Source organism: Heliangelus exortis, chromosome 12, assembly GCF_036169615.1.
Source record: "Heliangelus exortis chromosome 12, bHelExo1.hap1, whole genome shotgun sequence".
NCBI lineage: Eukaryota > Metazoa > Chordata > Aves > Apodiformes > Trochilidae > Heliangelus > Heliangelus exortis.
In genome coordinates, this window is record NC_092433.1 from 11556576 (window position 1) to 11580323 (window position 23748).

The following is a 23748-nucleotide window of genomic DNA, read 5'->3' on the forward strand; positions in this document are numbered from 1 at the left end:
TTGGAGGCTCAACTGAGGGAAGTAAAAGGATTTTGTTACTCTGTTGTGTCAAGGGAAGGATTTGGCAGCAGATGGGCATGCTGGAAAATTGTAGAGTGATGAAGACAAAGCTATAGTGGCAACAGAGTGAGTTGAAGGAAACTTTAGGCTCACTGGAAAAAAAAAGTTTGACAGTTATGTCTCTCTTTGGTTTTCTCTCGAATGGATTTTTCCTTCAGAGATTCTGAAAAAGATGTAGGCATGAGGAGCAGACGCTTCAAGTGCAAATTTAGAGGGCAAGCTGTCTACTTTATGGTTCTTATTCTAGAGTCAGCACCACAAAGCACTTGCAGAGAAATTGTAAGATTTCAGCACATCTTGTTTCCTAACTTAAAATTTGGAGAAAACTTCCCGGGATGGGAGTTTAGAGAACTGGAATAAGGGCTGAGGGGGAAAGCATCCTGTGCATAGACAAGACAAAACAAGTCAGAGTCTCTTCACCTGCCTCTTGTTAACTTACATACTTGAGCAAAACCAAACCACTACCAACATCTAGAGACTTGTATCCTGCAACACTCCTTTTTTCTTTTTTTTTTTTTTTTCTTTTTTTCTTTTTTTTTTTTTTTTGTCCTCCTTAGATTTTAGAAAGACTGCACCTGACCTTTGCATGTGCTGACTCTAGATGTGCCAAGCAAGCAGTTCAGTAGCAAGCTAAGTGGAAATAATTATTTTAATTAGTGTAATTGGATTACACCAAAGTGTTTCTGGGGACTGCTGTTCTGCTTTGGGTAAGTTGTTCAAACTGTCCTGGTTATATGTCACTCCTAAACCAACATGTTATCTGGGGGTTAAGGCAGGGAAAAGGGGATTGGCCAGAAAAATGTTTCATTTACTTCAGATGTGATATTTAATAACACAAGGCTTGCAGTATGGATTGCAATAGGTTTTTACTAGGACAGCAGATTGTTTTTGTAAGTTGTCATCATGTGCATGTCAGAAGATTATAGGTATTTTCTTAACCTTTGCTTCTTGCTTGTCATCATCAGCTGCAATCCCATTACCATCAACTGTGGACAGACAAAGCAAACCACCTCTTTATTAAGGGATCTTGTCTTTTAATGGGAACAGGTTGTCAGTCAGCCATCTAAAACACTGAAGGCCTTCAGCATAAATCACAGAGATAAATAGTGAAGATCAGACTGAAACATATGTGAAAACTTGGGTATCTTTGGTGGTGAAATAGTTGCATTTCAAAGGGTATTTGGCTGCAACTGATTACATCTGCTCTCAATTAGCAGAGGAAATAGCTAGCAAATCAACGTTATTTCCTTCCACAGCAATTTTTTGGGGGCAGCCTTCTATAACCTTACGTACTTGACAGCATATTTTAGCACTAACACTTGGTATGGCAGGAACTGTGATTCTCGTGAAGGAAACCCACAAAATGCACTTAGTTCATTTAGCATGGTCCATTATGCTTCAACAAATCAACATTTGCTGCTTGTAGTTGGTGGCTAACATCAGTCAGCATCAACTGTAAGCAAACTCAATTTCAGAATTTCAGCATGGGGTTCATTTCTTGGCTTCTGCCTATATGTTGCTAAACTTCTGATTGAATTTGACTTTCATGTGCACAGTCCTTTCGTTCCTGCAGGTCCTCTAAATGAGATTACAAGAGATGACAGAGCTAAATCCTCCTGCCCTCGATGAGATCATAGTGGGTTACTCGAACACTACCTGAAAGACAAATTATAAGGGCCAGAGTAAATGTTTAGTGAAGATAAGTAACTGGATGATAAAATCAAATTCTCACTGGCTACCCGAGGAAACTAAACAGGGAAAATGGGCTGGGAAAAAGCATAGGAATGGTTTATTCACGTGGACATATGATATTACATTAAACATGCGAACTTTGGGGTATGCTAGAGCCTCTATTTTATTACATCCTTAACAGTCAAGTGAACATGGTTTTAGAAGAGTGGAATGTTTTAAGCAAACATTGCTGACCTAGATTTTCAAAATGGGTGAGCTTCAGGACACTGTCTTCATTTTATGCCTCGTTAACTCAGCCTCTTCTTCAGAGTTTCCATGGAAACTATCTCTTCTTTGGTGACAAACTTTTAATGGTTTAAGTAAGAAGGTCGCAGGAGCTACTAGGGCAGAGAGGGTGTTAGAGCCCTAATGAAAGAAAACAATGAATGAACTTTGAACATAAGCAAAGGAGTGATAGTAGAAGACCATAAATGTCAGTGCATTGACAGCTAGAATGATTCAAAGGTACTAAGGGATGTGAAAGTACAAACTTAACAGAGCATGACCTTGTTCTGGTGGTTAATGAAGTTAAGCTGGGCTCAGAATAGAATAACAGGGATCAGTCTGACTTTCTCATTATGCATGAATAAGCAGAGCTCCGACCCAAAATTTCAAATGTGGTGCTGAGAGCATATTCGAAGATGCAGCTCTGTGCATAAAGTCACCTGTGGTAAGGATTCCCTTCTGCCATTATGACCATATTGCACCTGATGCATTTCTAGGCTGCAGCTCATGCTGCACTGTTCCCGTCAGTCTGGAATTAGTGCTGGGAAGTTATCAGTAATTACTGTAACTAAACAGCTTTCTCACAGATTGACCTGTCCTTCTTGGCTGGTATTTTAAATTAATTGTAGTCTGGTGTTGTCGAAGGACTTCAGAAAATGCAGTCATCAGTCATTGTGCAATGATGTTCACGGGGTGTTCAGCTCTTCGCCCCTTTCTAAAATTCACAGCCATGAAACGTGGCAAAAGACAAACTTTCCAGTAGTGCTGCCAAGCAGGTGCACATATTTTTTGCAGGCTTAGCCACTTGACTTTCTTGTATGAGCATGCCTTGTCACTGGCATTGGGTTATTAGCTATCTGTAGTACCCTGTAAGGAAGAGGTGCAATACAAAAAATACTTAATCTGATTGATCATGGATATGATGTGAGGAGCACAAGTCAGACTTGACATCCACTGTCAATCTGAGAGTATCCTTACCTGTAATACAAAGTGCTTTTTTCTTTCTGATTGTGTAAGATCATTGCATCTTTCAGTTTTTAAACTAAAATGCTTCCATTCTTCTTTAAGAAATCTTTATGCTTGGATGCATTGCTTGTAGTTTTATATTCTGTTAACATGTCTCATAGTTTACAAGTCAAAAGTGATATAAAGCATTTATATTCTTATCACAACAACAGACTTCAGCAGAACCAGACTGAAAATTATGCAGACATTTTGGAATCAGACAATAGAGAGCTGTAGGTGTGATTCTGGCCTTTAATGTTGTGGGATTCTGGACAACTTAATTGATACATCTCTCAAGCCTGTATTTTTCAATCTGTAAAGCAATATGTTTATATTTTTATAATTAGTTCTTTTAGGGTCTAATAGTTGAAGGATCTGCATATGTACTGTGGGAATCCATAGCTCTCACTAACCGAATAATAAGGCTTACTGCAAGTCAGAAGCCCTGTTCTTTAAAAGTAAATTAGCCCTAATCTTTTCATTTCTAGCTCATGGCTTTTTTTTTCGTTCTGAATTCAGAGTTCTTGTAAACAGAGATGAATTGGACTCCTGAGAGGGGGATAGGATGTCAGAGCTTGTCTTTCTCTTCCTTTTTGCTTGCACATTTGAGTTGTGGTCATGTAGTGGGTATGTGCAGGATACAGAATGGAGGTGAGCACAACAGCAGCTTGTTGAATACAAGCTTGTCCCATGAGGCACATTTGGCCTCATGAGTGAAGACTCAGTGCTCATCAAGTTAAATTAAAAATCTGGACCGTGGATCCGGGAAGCTTAAGATTCATGTCCTAAAGTTGAAAAGTAGTGCTAGCCCCCTGCCCTATCATTGCACTCTGTTGGGAGCCAGCAAAATATGAAATTAATTATAGAGGCTTTTAGTGTGATGCTAGGGAGGCTTTGATTGGAAGTCTTGGCTAGCATTATGTAGTTGGATCATCTCCAGTTCCAGGGAGCCCCTGTCCACTAAAACAAAGACCACAAACCAGTATGCAGCTTCACTTTTGAGATGCTATTCATTGCTAGGAGCATCCTTGTGACCTCAACACCAGGTGAACTTGGTCAAGGGTGACAAGATCAGAAAACAACAAACAAACAAAAAAAACCCCATGAAAAACATCACAATCAGAGACAGATTTTGCTATTGCCAGCAGTGTCAGTGACACTGTACACTCTGTGTATGTGGAGGCCTTGCTGTTGTATCTTGCTGTTTGTATCTAGCTCAATGCTGAGCTTACCCCTTAGCTTCTTGGTTTGTTCTGCCTTTGTAGGCCCCCTGCATCTCTAATGCTGACTTTGCTAGAGAGCACTAAACCAGAGATCCAGGTTCCTTCCCTCCTCCCTTCCCTCAGGTGAAGAGTTTGGAGCTGGATGCTCTGAGTGCTCAGTTCTGTCTGTACCAGGCTGTAATGTCATTGGGAAGGTGGCAGGTGCCAGGATGTATCAGTAGCCCATTTAATCTGTTCTCCTAATAGTGGCCAGACAATGATGCTTGTATTTGTACATTCATTTATAAAGCTGTATTGGGCTTAATGAAAACATACAGTAAGGAACCAGGGTACTCTGTCTGAGCTGAAGAGGGTAAGTGGGGGTGAACCTGCTTTAGGCAGAAGCTTCTTGCAGCAGTGGATAGTTTGACTGGCCTAAGATTGCAAGTTTTTTTTCCCCTTGCCTATTCCTTGATCTGGTCATTTCAGGGGACTCTTGTTTATCTTTGAGCTTTCAAAGGATCATGAAAGCACAGAGCAGTACAGAGATAAAATAACATGTATTAGTTTAACATTATGGAGTATGGAGAACTGCAGTTACCCAGACTGCATTGTAAAGGCTTCTCTCAGTTCCCCTTTTCATAATTATGTGGGCATGGTTACTTGTAAAAGCTCAATTGCTGCATGCAGCCTTCAGGAGCAAATGCTGCTCTCAATCCTATAAGCTTAAATAAAATATGGCTAGGCTGGTAGGTTAAAAATGTTGCTAAAGCTGCAGAAATACTGCAGCAATGTGCCTAGATATACAAGAAGAGACATGAAGGCATGGTAAAGGGGATTGCTAGGCCAGGAGTGCTACCGATGGCTTGACTGTAATGATGATCTCCCAGTGTCTGTGTTGCCACACAGAAATCACTGAACTTGCCTCTTGTCTGAACAGTCTTGGTTGACCACAGTCCAGCTTGTTCTTTACTTTCAGCATCCTACCTCTGGTGGTCCAATACAGATGTTTCCAAGAAATATCCCTTCTTCATAGGGATGGGAGCTGCTTTTGCTCCAATTTCTTGGAAATTAAGCTTTTAGGAGCACAAGGATTGTGAAATGGAGGGTGGAACATGCAGTTTTACCACACGTCCTCCTGTGTCAGCTGTCACATCCATAGGCAGAAGAGCATGCAGCACATGCCCTCTCAAGTCTCCTTGGGTGGGGAGTAGTGGGATTATTCAAAAGCACGGATTGGTTCATCCCAGTTTCTATGCTTTGCCACCAATGCAAATGTCTGTTACCCAAAGGCTATTTGGGTAGGAAGAAGCCCATCATGGTAATAAGTGAATATCAAAAACATCTTATGACCAAATATTATGAAACCAGCAGACCACAAAAAATAGCAGAAGTTGCTGGGGCAGATTCCTCCTTTGCTTTCATGTGACTATCTAATCTACCCTGATCTGCCAAGTTATTTGAAAGGATGTTATTGTCTGAGCTCAGAACATAAATATAGTACCCCTCTGTATTTGCTAGCATGGGTACAATAAGGAAAACATACACCAGCAGGAGATTGGTGCTTGCAATGCAATTCAGTGTTACAGCTCTTTGGAGGCAGAACTCACTGAAATGATCTTGATTGAGTTTTGAAAAGATCGGATCTAGGAAACCTTTAGATTCTAGATAGAGCGTTTTCTTATTATTTGTTTTGAAAAAAACAAAACAAGTACCTGCTATTAATGGGAGCTGCCTAATTTCATCACATCTGACAAGGAAGGAGAATACTGACCTTCTTTGTAAGACACCTAAAGCAGAGATTATCCTTAATTATCCTCAATATTTGTTCTATAAATTGTCCTGTGGAAGTTCCAGGTGTGCCCTGCCCTGCAGACACTCTTCCCTGGGGTGGCCCTGAGGAGGCAGTGTGTGCCCATGCCAGCTGAAACAAGGGGTCAAAATCTTTCCTCAGCTTCCACCTCATTTCCAGAGATTAGTAATCAAGTTGCTGAGCTTTACCACAAATAACCTGTTACAGTCACCTGATGTCTCATCCCGGGTGCTGCTGCTTGCGGTCAAGAGCAGGGCAGAAGCCTGGTCTGCCCTTCAGCCTCATGTACCATGGGGGAAGGATGAGGGGTGGCTCCTGCACCCTGGCCCAAGGTCCAAGGGGGGTAAACTAGGTTGGAGGGAGTGCTGCATTTCCCCATAATCCCCTGCCTGGGTGGAGAGTCCAAGTTACAACAGAGTAATCACAGCCACCCCCAGACAGCTCACTCCTTCCATGAAGCTCATGCGAAGTGTGGTTAAATTACAAGATAGGGATAGAAAATGGGTCAGGAGGGAGCAATAGCTTTGTGCAGGGGTTAACTGTGTGTGTGTCCTTGGCATGGCTTAGTGCTGTGCTTGCTCTCCAGCTGCCACAAACTCACAGCCTCCAAGACCCAACTGATAGCAGAATAAGACAAAGCCTTTACCTGTCTTTTCAGACCTTTAGACTTTTGGAGCTGGTGGTGTAATTCACTGGAAGCACACTGTAACTGGCTCTTCTTTTTGAGGCTGTGGTGGTTTTAGAGCAGAATTGTTTTCATCTGCCACCACCACTTGGTGTCTTACATGGATGGAAGTTTGGAATGGGCAACAAGATGAGAACGTGTGACCACAGAGTTGTAGTAATCAGGGTGGTATCATCGTGGTAGTAGTTAAGATTATGGTGATCTGTAGATTTATTACCTTTCTCAGAAGGTATTTCAGTCACTGAGAAGTCTGGCTTGACACATTTAATTTTTTGAGGTAGTGTCTCACCTGATTTGAAAACTGTCCTGACCCAGCATCTGTCGTCTTTCTCATGGCTGTAGCTGTTTTGGAAACACACTCTCCTAAGCCATTATGAAAGCATCCTTTCTTTAATGTCTGGAACTCAGCCCTGTCCTGACTGAGCAGAAAGTCCCATTCTTCGGAGCCAAGGAGGAACAATTTTATTATAAGTTTACATAACTTGAAATACTAAAAGGCCCTAAAATTGGCAGTGTGGAAAACTTCATGTTATAAACCATCTGGGCTTCAACACAGAGAAAACTTTATCCTTGTCATGTAACTTCTACACCAGCAAACAATGCACAGCTCTGTCAGCCTTTCATGAACTTTCTGGTCAACGAGATGAGTTTCTTAAGAAATAAAATATCCCATCATCATCCACAAAGAGGTATTTTAGACCAGCTTTAAAACACTGACTGCATTGGAGTTTACTGAATTCTCTTCAAGTAGAGTTGCATGGCAGGGAAACAGTTTCCTTACAGAGTAGTTGCACCTGTCTAAGTTTAATTGAAGTCTATACTGTTTTAAGATATTTAAGTTGTCCCGTTCAGACCTGGAAACCAAAATCCAGCTGTCAGCTTGCTATTGAAGTATAAGCTTTCAAGGGCAGAGGGAATTCCTTTGTGTCTATAAAGCAATCACCATGTGCTCTGAAGCATGAGGATTCCTTACTAGGCTACCTCATTTTTGTTGAGATCCAGTGAGTTAATTAGAACAAATTCCAGTTTTCTTTCTAAAGAGTTTATTGAACAACTTCAGCAAAACTTGCTTATATTTGCTGAACTCACTGGGTAATTTTAATCAGATCTTCCTCTCCTTTTATGAAAATCTGTTAGATTTATTTTGCTTATTGTCTCAGCATTGATAGGTGTCAATGGACCCTGTTCCAGGCCAGGTAGGAATTGCCTCAGGATTCCATGATTGGTAAGAAAGTGAGAAGTATGGTATCTCCTGAAGGAAGTTCTGGGACAAACAGTGCTGAGGCTGGGTCAGAGTCCCAGCCTTTTGAGTAGCCATGGCTTATAACCCACGTTCTGTAAATGCCAATGTTATTTAGAGTAAACAAATACCATCTTTTATTTGGGAGAGAGATGAAAGCAGAGACCTAAGACAGGTAAATCCTTCTCTTAGTGCAGGGAAATTGTAAGGGACCCCCAGGACTCTGAGTGACCCTTCCTGGTCACCAATTCAATCTACTGATTTAGGACCAGCACTCTATCATTTCCCTTCAAATAATTCTGTCACATACCACACTGCTGTGCTGCATTCAAAGTAGATGTCCCACATCAGGGACCTGTGGCAACCTCCTCAATGGGCCCTCGATCAGCTGCCTCAGAGGGTGCCACAGCACAGCCTTTGCCCCTCAGAAGCATAGGTCTACCTGTCCTTGTTCCTTCTCCTTCATACTAAACTAATGCAAAGAAGAATGTGAGGAGTTATTCAGGAGCAGGGACCATGCTGCAAGTTCCCATCTGCATTAGGTAACTCCTGGGACAGACCCCAGGACACAGTCCCTTCAGATCATCTTGCAGTGCGTGCGCTGGCAAAGCATCCTGGATGCTTAGGCAACTGTTATCAGATCTCTGTTTATAAATACAAGATTTTGAATTTGGCTTGAGTGCTTAAACTCACTAGCAGGCAGGCTTCTTCCCCCCTCCCCCCTCAACAAAAGCACAATAACAACCACCACGAACAATCACTGTTTCACCTCTCCCACTTAGCTATTAATAATGTTAATTTACTTCCTTTGAGAGATACCATATGTTCCCCTTCCTGATCCCTCTACAGGCATAAGAAAAAACTAAGGAAATTAGAGAGACTCTGTAACACTGATGGCAACATCCAATGTCTTATCAGGCTTCCTGTTGTTGGGAGTATTGTTTTCCTTTAAAGATTAATATTTACAATGGTTACTTAGTTATCTTAGTTCATTTGGTGACCATTAAAGATTCCAGCCCTGAATGCGATGAATGAACCTCCTTTTATTTGTCCTTGATGACTTATTTGTCTTGTGCCTCGTCTGGCTGAAAATCAAGGAAAATAATTATTGGGTAGGGCTTTTACTGCCATTTCTTATGAGAACTCAAAGTGCGTGTTTCTGTTTGATTTAGAATGGGAGCTCTTACCCTCTGTTTCTGCTGATGTATGCATATTTAAAAATAGATGTTTTATGATTTAGAAGCAAAGTTAAAAAAGGTGTTTTTCTCTGTTTTTCTTAAGCTGCATGTCTTGTTTTAGTTTTCCTTGGTAGAAGAAAACAAGATATTTCACATTTCATCCACTGCTACAGCAGCAGCCACATAGGCTCACCAAAGTGGTCTTTGCTGGACCAGAAAAGGCAGCATTGTGCCTGAAAATTGTGCCCAGACTGCAGAAGTAACAGTCCAGTCCAGGGCCCCTGCATGTCAGCTGAAGTTCAGAGGGATTTCTCAGCAAGGATAAAAGACAGAGTTGTTTTTAACTTCTATTTTTTAATAAAAGTCACACAACAGGGAAGTGGTCACTCAGTGAGAGACCCATGAGGGCTTCTCAATCCAGCTGCCTGCTTTCAGCACTGCAGGGGCATCTCTAGACCTCTTCCAGGCATAAGGGATTTTTAAGTTTCCTTGAGCTGTCTGTCTCTGCTAAAGGGGAGCACAAAAACTTTGTCACGCTTACAGGGCTATTAGACCTAGCTCTGGAGAACACCAGAGACAAACATGGCCCACATTACAAATCATTGCATTCTAAATTTGTGCCAGGTGCAGCAGTGCAGCAGGGCTGAACGTGGGTGTGTGAGTGGTTTTCAATGCATCCTGGTTTTCTTCTCAGCAGAGATCAAAGACACATTTTGCCTTCCCTGGAAATGGAAGCTCCTATCATCTCATTGTCAGATGCCCCTAAAATGGATTAATTTCCATCTCTGAGCATGGAGCCACCACAGGTGCACTTCTGATGGAACACTGACACCCCCCTCCTTTGCTGAGCACCTCCCCACATATCTTTTCTGCCCCAGGTATTTTGTCAAGACAAATTCTCTGGACCACAAAGCTCAGGATTATAGTCAGGTCTGTCCGCAACCTGGAGGAGTGGAGGACTTGGTGTGGAGTGATGTGATAATTATTTTGCAGTGTCTATATGCTCTGCATGTGAACCACCAGACCCTTGTGAGCAAGCCCATTCTCAGGCACAGTCAGCTCCTTGAGAAGGGATAATTTATAATCGTGACATTTCCAAGGTTTCTCTCTTTTTCCCCCTTGCCCCTCCCAGTGCTTGCTCTCCTCCCAGCTGGTGAATACAGAACAGAGCATTCCAGATTTTACAGGGGGAAGCTGGTTTTCTGGTTCCTTTTCAGACTGCTGTCTCACCCTGAAATTGAATATTTGTGCTTTTATAATGAAGTAATTTGCACTGTGACAGATGTTTCTGATACGGTAAGAAATGTGGCCCAGTGGCCAGCGGTGCTGTAGAGCCACTTGTGTTCCTCACCTGAATTGAAGATTAGATATTGCTCTTATCTGTTAAAAAATATGAGCAACTGCACATATAATACACCATCAACTGCCAGCTGTTTCTGCCAATGATATTTGTCTTAAAAGAATAGCATCTGCTCTTTTCTCTCGTGCAGAAAATCTGAGGCCCTTTTGCAAGTGCAGCAGAAGATATTTTTTCTGTTTAAGCTGAAGACCAAGCAGTTACTTCTTAAAAATAATTATGTATGGATAAAACCAGAGTACATGTTCATGACACAGGTAGTACCTGATTATTTAGAGGTTTTTGTACTTCCTTGTCCTTTTTCTGCATATCTCTCTGAACATGAAAGAGCTCACTTCCAGTGTTTTCAGTTCTGGTATGGAAGAAAGTTACCTGGTGTTTAAATTTTTTTTCTTTATGTGAAAGAGAATAGTGAATAACTTTTTTTCTTAAGGTTTGTAGAAGCTTGGGTACTAGATACCTTGGATTTAGGGAGAAGGTAAAGCCACCTATAGAATCCTAGACACAGAAGCAGGCTGAACTACTCACTTGGTAACCTTTGCTGTTAAGTCTTGCAATCAACCGAACTTACAAATGCATCCAGGTGAAGTTGTTCTGGTAATTCATCTGCTCCATATTTTATTAGGGTGAAACTGAAAAACACTTTTCAGCATTTTGCCAGCTCCAGGCAGAGGTATATTTCTGTTATAAATGACCTTCTGGGAGAACTTGACTGCAGGGACATGATTCATTGGCAGCCTGCTGGTGACAGCCTTGTTTCTATTGTTCTAAAACTCTGGTTTCACATTTCTCCTGTTAGATAAGCTGCAACCATTAACTACACTGTGAGCCACAAATAAAGTGTGATGTAAGAATTAAGCTTATTATCTGATTGGCAGTGTGGGGCCACTTTTCCAGGTTAAGGGTTTGAGCAGATTATTTTTTTTAATAAAACTTTTCCTTTTATTACATTTCTGAAAGCATTGTCCTCCCAAAAGATAAAATATGCTCTGGAAGCTGCAGTGTGTTTATATAGTGTGAGCTATAAATAGTCTGGAGCTAGTTCTGCATAGTGCCAGTCTGTAGAGATATTAAGGACAGATTCTGATTTTTATGGCTACACTGGGGCTACTGAGAAACAGGAGTTTGAAGCTTGGCTTTTAAATTTAATTCAGTATGTTCAGATGCACACAAAGATCAGAATCTGACTGGGGACTTTAAATGAGTTTTGGGGAATAATGGAGTTTGGCAGTCTCAGCTTTATTTTAATTTTACTTGGAGATTGTGTATCAATTTCTGGAACTATTATTTGGGACTAATACCAAAGCAAATGAAATCACTCTTAAATGAGGAATGGCTTGATTATTGTGCTAGCTGAAAAATAGATCTATATGCTCCACAGCTCAGCTGCTGTAAATGGATGTATGTAAGAATTTAGAAATTGTTGCTGTTCAGCTCCTTCTAAGGGTGAGATGACTTTCAGCAACTGAGTGATTTATGATAATGTTGATACTCACACAGGCTGTTGAACTGCCAGGATAAAGACCTTACTGGCCAGCCAGTCTCTTTTCTTTGGGCATAAGCTGGTTACAGGCTGATGTTGGAAACAAGTTCTTTGGCTGGAGCGTTCCCTTCCCTGCAACAACAAGGTGGGGGCCGCAGGGAGGGGGAGAAGAGAAGTACCTGTTTATAATGGGTTATTGGCTGCCTGTTATCACTTCTGCTGTAAAATCTTGATGGGACAAAGCATGGAAGTAGTACTGAGGGCACGCAGGGTCAGTGCTAGGGTATTAACCTTACTTAGCAAATTTTTGATAAATGAAATAGATCTCTTGCTTCTGCAAGGGATTTTACAGGAGCTTCTGGGATTAGGATGTGCTGCCCTCCATTGCATCCTCTCACATTTGGACAGCAAGGAGAAGGGCTGTTTGCATCATTTCCCTGTGCCCTAGAACTTAAGTGTAGTTTTGAGCCCTAATTCAGAGTACCTAAATCATCTTTTAAGTTCAGCAGGTAGAGCTAAGAGAATGAGTGAGGCCACCTATGCAGTGATGCCTGCCTGGGTGGAAGAGATGAAGGCTGCCAGGGGCAGTGGTACAGGGCAGACAGCCATGTGGTCAGCCCTGCCAAAGCATTTTGGGTTTTAGCTCTGTGTAGGGTTGCAGGATTGAGTGAAACAGCTTTCATTCATATTAGTGAATGCCTGGTACCTTTTGGAGTATTTGCTTGAGGTCTGTGGTGATCTTTCCTTCCAAGGATGATTTGTCATATAGGACTTGCAATTATGCATGGCAGGCTTCCCAGTCACCTTTACCCCAGCCAGTTTATTTAACAAACTTTTTAGTCATTCTTGTGGCAGGACTTGACTCTTATTTGCACTTAGTCCCTCATAAGCTGACCTGACTCTCTCAAAGGCTGAAGAAAGGGTGCAGGGGAGAGGCAACAACCCACTTCATGTATTCCTTCCAGCTCAGGAAATGCTGCATGGGGAAGCTGAGAATGGGCCATACTGAAATGCCCTGCAGTAAAGCAGGCACCAGGAAACAGCACATCTCAGAGCTGTCTTCAGTGTGCTCTAGTTCATGCCAGATAAAAGGAAAGGATTTACAAGGAACTAAAAATCATTTTGTACCTCCAAAGCTGCTGTGCCCTGCTTTCTATCCTGGCTATGCCTATGCAACTATGATAGGTGAGAACAAGGAACTGCCATTCTACAGATACACAAATGGTCCTAGACCAGTGACACACAAGTCTGGAAGTTAATAAAACATAAAATCTAAAAGCACACCAATACAACTTACTGGGATCCCTTTGCTGTGGGGCTCCTTTCATGCCCCTGAGTCACAGCTGCTCTTCCCAAACAGTGATTGAACTGCAGTTTCTGCAGTTTCTTCTACCCTCTTGGGTTTAGCTCTCTCTGGATGGCTGTCCCTGTCTGCATGGTGAATCTGTGTCCCCTGACCTGTCTCTGTCTCTTCTGTAGAGATGCATTTCCGGGGGGAAAAAAAAAACGATCAGGATCTGACCAAATAGAATCCCGGCACTCCCTTCCAGTTCTGCACCCTCACTGTGTAAATATCTTTGCTTGTGGCCATCCACTGACCACTTATTCTGCCTTTTTTTGCTTGTTAGCAATAGCCCTGGAGTTCAAACTTACAGATGAGCACCTTCCACTCCTCAGTCTTATCTCTGTTGCTGCCTGTGGAAACATCTCCCCCTGTCTTCAGTTTGTTCCCAGCAGAGAAAGGAGTCTGTGATTTATTTAGCTTTTTCATATCTCTAGGCAAGTCTGAGTGATTTTCCCAAGGAATCTCTGAAATACTCTCTATGATCAATGGCAGAAGCATGTGACTCCAAGTCACTGGACAGCAAGCTATTTTAAAAATCTTCCACTAAAAAAGCAAGTCTGAAAGACTATCCAGCATTAGAAAGCACTTAATTTAGAGAAGTGCCCATCTTGTGAGTGACTATCATGTCATAAGGCAGTAACTGCACTGTTCCTCAAGGATAGTGCACGGAAATAGGTCCTGCTCTTGTGCATGACACATGGGCAATGGCGTGCAGAATGTAAAAGTGTTCAGATACAGGTTCAAATACCCATGGCTTGTGTGGCTCTTTTTGTTTTCCCTCTTTACTCCTTGGCCCCAGCATCACTGGGTTGTTCAGCTGATTCATAGAGTCTCATGAACTACTAGTTTCAGGTTCCCTGGTCATGTTTTGGCATTTGTGCCTTTCAGCACCTTCAGGGGTGTCTCAGTTTCATCATCCTCCAAGCTTGTAGGATCATAGTCATTTCCCAAACGTGAGTAAATTGTTTCTATCTTTGCAACTGAAGAGTTGGTGTGTCACATGTGATCTGTTACCATCATGTAATATGGTTAAGTTCCTTACTTTGAGTAGTGGTGGAGTGATACTCACTGCTCTCATGTTGATAGAGTCACACTCATTTTCCATGTGTCTCTGTTTGCTTGGCTGGTTTAGGGAATAATATGCCAATGATGGGCAAGAAGAAAAAAAAAGTGGTGAATTATTCCTTTTGTATCTTCATTATTTTTTCAAAGAGATCATCCCCTTTATTCAAGGAAAACATTTTTCAGTTTCACAAATAAAAATCTTATTTTGCTTAGACCATTTGTAGGTACAGGATCATATTGGAAGCCCAGTGATCTTTCTGACAGTCATTCTTACTCAGAATTACAGATTTTTAGTGAATTCCCTTGCCCCTTTGAGCGATTCTTTCACCATCTGCTTTTTCCTTCTTTGTAGTTTGTGGCTAATGGGCATAGTTTCAGAACTGATATATGAGTAAACATTATTATCTTTCCTGTAATAAATTGAGCAGAATGGGTCCCTTAGCATCATTTTGTGTACAGTCCTTGGCAGTGGGAGCCTTACTTCAGCTTGCCAGCTCAAATCTCATTGCTCTGGGAGGGCTGTCAGAGTGCTTAGCAGAGTTCACTTTAGACTTCGTCTTTGTCCCTTGCTTTGTAGCTGCTACATGACTGCATGCAAGGCTTCTCCTTTTTTTCAAGAGCATGTTCACCTTTTTCATACCTCCCAACATTCACCCCTTCCTCCCCAAATTGTTCTGGCTTAGGATAGGCCTTCTGTTACCCTGAAGTTTAAACACAGCATGGAAGGTACCTGCTGGAGTCTTGTCTGTGCTGGCACTGGTAGGAGAGACCTGTGCACATTTAATAACATGAGCCACTATGATTTTATCTGTGTTTGAAACCTGTGATGGGGATCTAGCTGAACTCCACTCCCTTATCCTTTGACATCCACCTTTTCCCAGTGTCATATTCCACCGGATTAATAAAGCACAGGACCTTGCTAATAGAAAAAAATATCCTAAATGGATTTTTGAAAAGATGGATCTACCACCTTCCAACACTTCCAGGTGCTGTTGGGTTTCTTTGGATCAACAGAACCCAAACATCGACTGAATGGTCTTTTAATCTTCAAGAGAAGAGCTGCTGTTCCAAGCTGTGGGAATGTTTCTTTGTATTTGCTTGCACATTTACAAACATTGCACCTGTAGATGAGAACTTAATCCAAATATGAAATATGCACTTCAAAGTTTGCTTCTGTACACCACTGAGACAGCTATGATGCAATTGGATTCTCAGCTATAAACCTTCTGGTATGGGCCTTTTCTTCAAAAGGAAGATTTATCTCCCATATTGGCCAAAATGTTAATTTGTCTGAATGCATATTTTTTTTAATGGAATTCCTTTCTTTAATGTTCATTACCAGGATGAATAAATAATATTACTTTGATTTCAGTATCTCTCTTCCCTTCAATAGTACATTTTTTCCTTTATGCAGAATATATTCATTAAAACTCATGAATAATGAATCTTTTAACTTCTTTCTAACCATGAGGTTGGATTAGTGTCTGCATATTTGGGATCCGTTCAACCCTTCATCCTCTCCAGCAAAATTTTTAATTCTATCCTAGTGGAGGCAAATTCAAATACTTTTTTTTTTTTTTTTTCCCTTAAAAAAAAAAAGGGCAAAATCCAATCACAGACAACTCCCCACAAACCTAAAATCTCTTCATCTGAACCCCCAGCTAAAATTGGAGAAGTGTCAAGCAGAGATTTTTCAGAATTTGCTGAATTCTGTATCAATAAGCATAGCAGCTTCTCAAGTCTGATCACTTTAATGTCTCTACCAGTTCTCCATTTCATAATTGCCCAAGAGGGGGCAGAGGGCAAACCTGATGTTGGTGCATTTTTATAAGCACAATGTGTCAACAAAAAACAGGAAGAAAGGGAAAACCATTTGCAATTCATTAGAGATCAGCAGCTCCTCTGCAAGTGCTGTACAGTAGCAAAGAAGTGATGGTCTCATGCAAATCATTACAGGCTCAAACAGGAATTTCTCCTTGCTGGTGATGTGCTCTGGTGCTCACCAAGTTTCATTTTAACAAAGTATAACTTTGTTTTTCTCTTTTGCTGGCCTGCACTGCCAGGCTGTGGGGCTTTGCCCTCATTTTAGGGCAAGAGAAGCCCTGACGTTGGCTTTGGTTGACTTTCATGCTGAAACCTTTCCAGCCTAATCTCTGTTATTGGCAGCAACCAAAGTCAGCTGCTTAAACCTCATATGGAGACTGAATAATTGCAAAAAGAGGTTGTGCTCAGCTGCCTGATGTACTCCCGTGTGCCTGAGCACAGACCAAATCACAGACCCCAAATGTCTTTCTCCTCTCTGACTCCTTTACTGGTCTTCACTTTACTGTGGATGATGGTAGATCCCTTCATACACTCAAATTTACTGTTTTGCCTTGGAGTTGAGAGTTATATTCTGTGTTTTCCAAAAGCAGGTGTGAAGGGTGGCTGCTCCCAGGTGCTGCCACTACTGCTAAGCTTCCACTTTACATTCCCCAAATTCCAGCATGGTGTATCTAGGCAGATATCTCCTTGCTATTTAAATTGAAAAACAGTAACTCTGAAATACAGGGGGGTCAAATAGAAAGTCAAAGAACTGCTTTAGACCTGGAACAAGAGAGATTCTGTGGGCAACTAAAAGAACTGGTCTTTAATGTGGTAGTGGAACCACCTGTACTGAGACAGACTGAGCAGGGATATGATGGGAAAACAGGTAGTTGAAAAATTACCAATTATTTTAATTCCAGGGAAATTCCAAACAGGACTAGCTGTAGCACATCTAAATGGCAAATGTTTTGCAGTTTTAGCTTTTTTAGTAGTGTTTTCAAGACCACTTGAAACCTCTTTGCTGTTTCTTCCCCATCCTTTTACTAGTGAGCAGAGATGATAAAGCAGAGTGAGGAATCTGAATATTAAAATTTTCACTAACCACACATTCTCCAGGACTGTAAAGAGATGGATAAACTGATGTGAAGGAAAGCAGTCATTAGAGTTCATGCATTTGCATGTGTGTGAGAAGCAGTGAGGATGCACGGTGTGGCAGATTAAAACCATGTTACTGTACATGGGGTGATGTGGGTACAGTAATTGTTTTTGGGTTTTTTCTCACTAATCATGACACACAAGTAGAGCAAACAGTGACGTTTCCAGATTCTGCAGAAAAGCAAGATTTCTGCTTCACCCAGGCACAGCTGAACTTTGCAGCCAAGTTCCTAATGCCATACCAGGTCAGTTGGGATATAATTGTCTCTAACCATAACAGCCAAAAGTTGCAGAGTTCACTATCTGCTGGCTGAGTGACATCCAGAAATTCTTTCCAGGCTTACAAACAAGCAAAGAGACGAGTTTGAGCCTGAACTTCAGGGGAATCAAGTCACTCAGGAGCATAAACAAACATGGCACTGGCTGGAGCATCATTTTTGAGGCATCACTTTTGACTGATTCAGATGAGAAGTTTCCAAAGTTAGGGTCATGACCCCAAGAAGCACTGATGCTTCGAGGTCATGAGCTCAGAAATGAGGCTGTGAGCTGAAAAGTTGGGGAACTGCTGATGTAGATAGATGAATGGTCAAATCAAGGGGTTCCCCTTGGAATATCCTTTCCCCCTCTCCTGCCTTGCAATAACAGTAACTCGAATGAGTTTTTAAGCTGACAAGCCCAGCCTGTTTATAGCACTGCTGTATTTTTAAAAGTAGATTTCTGGAAACGAGCCCAAGATGATTAGGGAGATGGGAGCAAGGAAAGCTCTGGAGGGAGGGATGTGGGACAAGGAGAAGGAGAGGAGAAATAAGTCTGTGGGAAAGAGGATCTGGCAAGAAAAAAAAAAGATTCAGTGGTGTTGATGGGAAGAGATAGAGGCTTCTTAAGGTTGAAGTTAAGTTTTAGAGTGTAACTTGGCAGGTCAAATTCCTCTCCCAAGAGGTTTGAGGGATGTGCTTGCACTCCTCTGTGAGAAACCCTGGGTGCTGAGCCAGATGCCTCACTGGGGAAGGTAACCTTGGTTTTTGTGGAATTAATATCTGGCCAGAGTAAGGTCTGTACAGCTAATGTATCCACAGACGTAAGGTCATTGTCTTTGAGTCTCCAAATGGCCTCCTTTGCTGTCTTTGTGTCTCAAAATCTACCAGAACTAGGCCCTGAATTAGTGTGTTATGAAAAAACAACTGTTATTTGGCATTTTAGTGGTTAACTTGGTAATATTCATACTATGAAAAATACAAGCTGACTAGAAAATTAGAGTAGCTTATTAATTTTTTATCTTGTCATTATTAAGAAAATAGGTTTCAGGAATGTTTGGTGAAAGTGTTTAAATGTTTATTATTGGAGATACTTTGTGTCATCAGTAATAAAAAGTTGTTAGTGGTGCCAGTGTTCAGCCCAGCCCAGGGAGCTTCAGTGCCTCAGTTGCTGATGGAAGCCCCCTCTTTCTTGGAAAGCCCTGCAGAACCCCCTTGTGAGCATCAGGTTGCTGTCACACCTCCTGTGCCAGGGCCTCTATAGTACAAATTTCCTGGTAGCCAAGTGTCTGACCTTTCTGGAAACCTGCTGGAAATCACAGAAAATAAGCAGCATTGGCAAGTCAGGTGGGCTTTTATAATACAAAACTAATGTCAGTACAGGAGAAGGGTCAGCACCATGAAATGGGTATCTTAAATAAATGTTCACAGCATCCCATTTGCCATCCCAGGGCATAGAGAAAGCAAGCAATAGATCTTGAGCAGTTAGGAATTAGTATAGCAACAGCACAAGTTCAAGTCACGGGTGGGAAATGGGCCCTGAGGTAGATAAACCAACACCAGACCATTGTCAGAAAATAAACATTAGGTCTGTGTGGTGCAATACCTAACTGTGGCTACGTGCTATGTAACAGAGGTAAAGTCAAAACTATTGTGGGGTATTTATTTAGTAGTGTTATATTGAGAGGCATTCATGGACAAGGGAGGTTTTTGCAACTAGCTGTAGCTGGTGAGTTTTCTGTGTGCTTTCAGGCTCAGAAATGGAGGAACTGGCCCAGCTCCAGTGCTGAGCAACGTGCTATAAGCCAGTGCTGGAGGTACTAGGTGACAGGACAAGATAGAATCAAGTTGCTCAGTTGCTCCAATTACTACTACAGGGACTAAAATATTGAGCTAAAGCCATAGGTACTAGAAGGAGTAGAAGTCAGGAGACTGTCACAAGCAAGAACCTGGGAATAAGGTTGAGCCTGAACTCCACCAATGGGGTAGATCTGGAGACATATGAGCAAGGAAACTCTCTGCTACTGCTTGTTTCTACCAAGATAAAGACTTTGTGAGCCTTTTTATAACTAAATTGAATGTATGCCAGGCCTGTACAGCTTCAAATAGCAGCTAATTGGTGATGCTTAATCTTCAGTCCTCTCTGTCAAGGGGCCTGTGAACTTTGCTCTAGATGGCATCTGATTTTGCAGCATGCTTCATGCTAATTTTATAGGTAAGACTCAATTAAGACTTTTCAATGCAGATTTCTTAAGTGCAGCAACAATTTTAATGAGACCGTAGACATAATTCACAGTTAAACTTACAGGCATGCTTCAGAAAGTGACCAGGTTTGTGCAGAACCAACCCTTATCTCTAATTCTGGTGACCCAGTCTGGACCAGTCTTCACAAGTTTCCTTTCAGAGTTTAAAAACAAGCCTTTGGTGTGTTTTGAGGTTTTATTTTCATAATAAAACCTTTCATACCTTTAGTTCTGGAGCTGCCCTTAAGGCTATTTGGAATCCATTGAAACATGCTGGACTCTAAATCAGAGGTTTTCTTTCAGAAACTGGTAATTTCTGCTTAATGCTGAGCTCAGAATATATAATTTCAGGCAGGCTGACTTTTCCCATCATAACATGTGACTCTGATTTCCCAAACATGTCTCCAAAATTTCTGCAAAATAACCATGGGAAAAAAGTACAGATTTCATAGTAATGCTTGAACTTATTGGAGCTTTCACAGGCATCTACTGACTGTGCAAGATAAAGAAAAGATCTAGGATCACATTAGGGGATATTAGTGGCCAGCTTGTGCCATGAGTGAAGTGTTTGTTAGCTTTTACAAAAGTAGCTCTATAGCTGACCCAGTCTTTAGGTAAGCTTAATCTCCAAGGTAGTTCTGTTAGTAGAACTGTTTCTTTTCCTTGATACTATCTATAAACGTCTTCAGGTAATAAGTCATCCTCATTGGAGGGAAATTTTTCTAGGGTACTGGTAGGAATTTTTCATTCTTATATGCAGTGTAACTGTTCCCATTCTTAATTCTTCCTGATTACAGAGCTCTGTTCACAGAACAGTTGTTGGTACATAATGCAAAGGGTCATTCCTGTCCTAATCGAGCTCCTAGATATAAAAACATACAAACCAACCACTCTACCTCTTTTCAACCTATAAAAAATTTGTAAGTCTTTAGAATAATTCCTCTCTCCAAAACATAATGATCCCAGTTGAAAGCCAGGCATCATAAAAATGCCAGATGAAAAAACATGAGAAAAAAAGTTAATACAGAGCTCTCCTTGCTATAGGCAATTGTGGACCAGAGCTGTAGAAACAGATCAATTCACTTAATGAAGCATCTTTGGATTATAAGTTTTCTGTTTGAAGACTGCAGACTTTTTTGTATTACAGTATTAACAAGGCTTCTCCTAAGGAGCTGTGACCTTTAATCTCATTATGTATGGATTTGTGTATGTGAATGTGACATACAAAATTGTTACCAAGATACTATTTGAAGCAAACATCCTAGGGCCTTCCCAGTTAGCAAGTTGATGCTGATTTCTGAGTCATCTCAGCTCAAAATATTGTTTTGTAATAAATATTGGGCTGTAGAGGGAACAGCAGCCATCTTATCTGACTTGGTTCTATTGGGTGCTTTCCATTCAATGTATATCCTAGAGACAGCCAGACATCACACAAGTCTGGATGCAAATGGCACTGAAATTAAATGGGATTCAGTTTATCAGAAAGGTGGAGCAGCTCAGCTAACTACAGCAACTGATCTGCTGCAAGATATGGGCTTGACAAGTTCTTTCAAGCTTCATGTAATTTGCGTCATCTCATTTGTTGCTTCCCTCATCTGTCTCCCTTTCTCCTCCTTGCATATTGCCATCCTTTTTTAGTTTATACAAGCATGTACTGCCTGCTACCTCTAGATTTTTCTGCTGTGGCTGGTCCAGTGATGAAACTGGGACAGACTCGTAGCAGATCCAGGTGGGACAGACTCCTACCACATCCAGGTATGGCGAGTATGCTCGAGGCAGACCGTCTGTGAGATGGTCTGGTGGGGTCTAGCGTGTGTCATGGTCTCTGTTGCATTGTTATTCCCTTGGTTCTAGTTCTATATAATAATAACTACTAATTAACAACCTGGTAGCTAGTAATAAGGGATTGATAACTGTCAGCACAGTCACTTCCAGCCTTGCCCTCCTTCCTTTAAAAACGCACAGAATTTCTTGGTGCTGCATAATATCTATCTCTGAATTCCAGCTGCAGCTGAGACTTTCTTTTTCTACCTGCTGAGATTATTTCATTTGACAAACAAGTACATTAAAAGAAGAAATACTAAAATATGTTGAACAAACTTATGTTTAAAGTATTTCCACCCAATCTGAAAAAAGATTTCTCAAGATCTTGCAGAGTGTCTGCAGAGTGTAGCATAGCCAGCTGCAATATTAATGGCAGGTCACTGAAAAAGTACCAGAGTCCTGTAAGTATCATATAATAAATGAATTGTGGATACCACTCTCAGCACAAATAATTAACAAGATTTATACTGTGATCTTCTCATAAAGAATGAGTCAATACTCCCACATTGAGCACACAGAAATTCTCACAGAAAATGCAGCCAAGTGCAGTTAATTATTATAATTTCATCTAGGTTTTTTTGTTGGTGGTGACAATGTCAATATGAATAATGAAATTCCTGAAATGTCATACCTTATGCCAGTGCATCCAAGCTTTATAAAGGAAGGTTATGGCTGAATATTAGAGGTTTAAAAGATTAGCATAAGTCAAGAAAATTTTCATGAACAGAAATTTTTTGTAGAGAAACATTTACTGCGAACTACCTCGCTTTCCCAGCAATCAGAAAGTGAAATTCTTGCACATTTACAAACAAGGGAAGCTGAATTTCAGGAAGTCACATGATTTCCAGTAACAAACCATATGTGGATGTTTAGATGATGAAAGCAATGAAAAAAAACCCTTGCTGTTCCAAGTCTCCTGAAGCTGACACGTATTATCTCCACATAGCCCTGCTCCCAGTTGTATGGCGTAAGGCTCCTTCCCCTCTTGTTCCAAGAATTGATATCAGGAGGTATTTCAGAGAAGTCACAGTCCTTAAATGAATGTGTGCTGGCTGATAGAGGCGGGAATTTTCTCTGGAAGCTCACAGCAACTGTATCCAGTAGAAAGAACCCCTGGTGTACCTGACTTTGAGCAACCTTGTCTAGTTGAGAAACACCCCTGCCCATGGCTGGGAGGTTAGAGTGGATGATCTCTAAGGGCCCTTCCAACTGAAGCCATTCTATGATTAACAGTTAAGTAAATAAGCAAATCACAGGTAAATGAGAGTGTAACAGAGGAAACAGCTTTATCAGAATCAGAAAAGTAGAATCTAGGAAAGCTCTACTGTTAGCTAATAACTTAGATGTGAATTTTCTACAAACTCTGCACCTTTTGTTATTCTCAAATAACTATAAGCCTTGCTTCTTTTTTCTCCCACGGAGGACAGCATAGCTAAGAAGAGAGACCCTGAAATATTGTGATAAAAGTTGATGCCAGTGGATAAATAATGCAACAATATGCTTCTGTTGTTAATCTTCTTTGCATGGACTACTGTCCTTGCTCAGGACCAATGAAACAGGTTAATTCCTTAGGTCTGCAATGTTCCTGGTGCCTCATCTGACTCTTCCTAGGTAGCTCTGAGTCAGATCCTGCATCCTAAGATGTGTGCGCTCTCTTTCTTCCTGGGTATCTATGAATGCAGCAAGAAGAAGGTCACTGTGCCTTTTAGTGTGATTTATCCATTTGCTGGCTCCTTGGGTTATGGTTAAAGGGGAGTTTGGAAACCGTGAACAGAATCATTGTATCAGATATGGCCCAAAAGTGCCTTCTGTTTTCCCTTCAGAGAATGGAGCAGAGCTGAGTCTAAGTAAAAGCTGTTGTGGCATTTTTGGGAGGGAATAGATGGCACAGGGAGAAAGCAATGTGTTGCAAGTGGGCAGATCCAGCCTATGGGTACCCATATGCTTTGAAATCCTTGTGGTCTGGATAGCAGCTAGCCAGCTTTTTTAGCCTGAGGCTCGCAGCTCCAGCCCACTAATCAAGGAGTTCCTTCTGCTATAGAGACCAAAAAGTGCCTTAGCACTCTGTAGCTCCTCT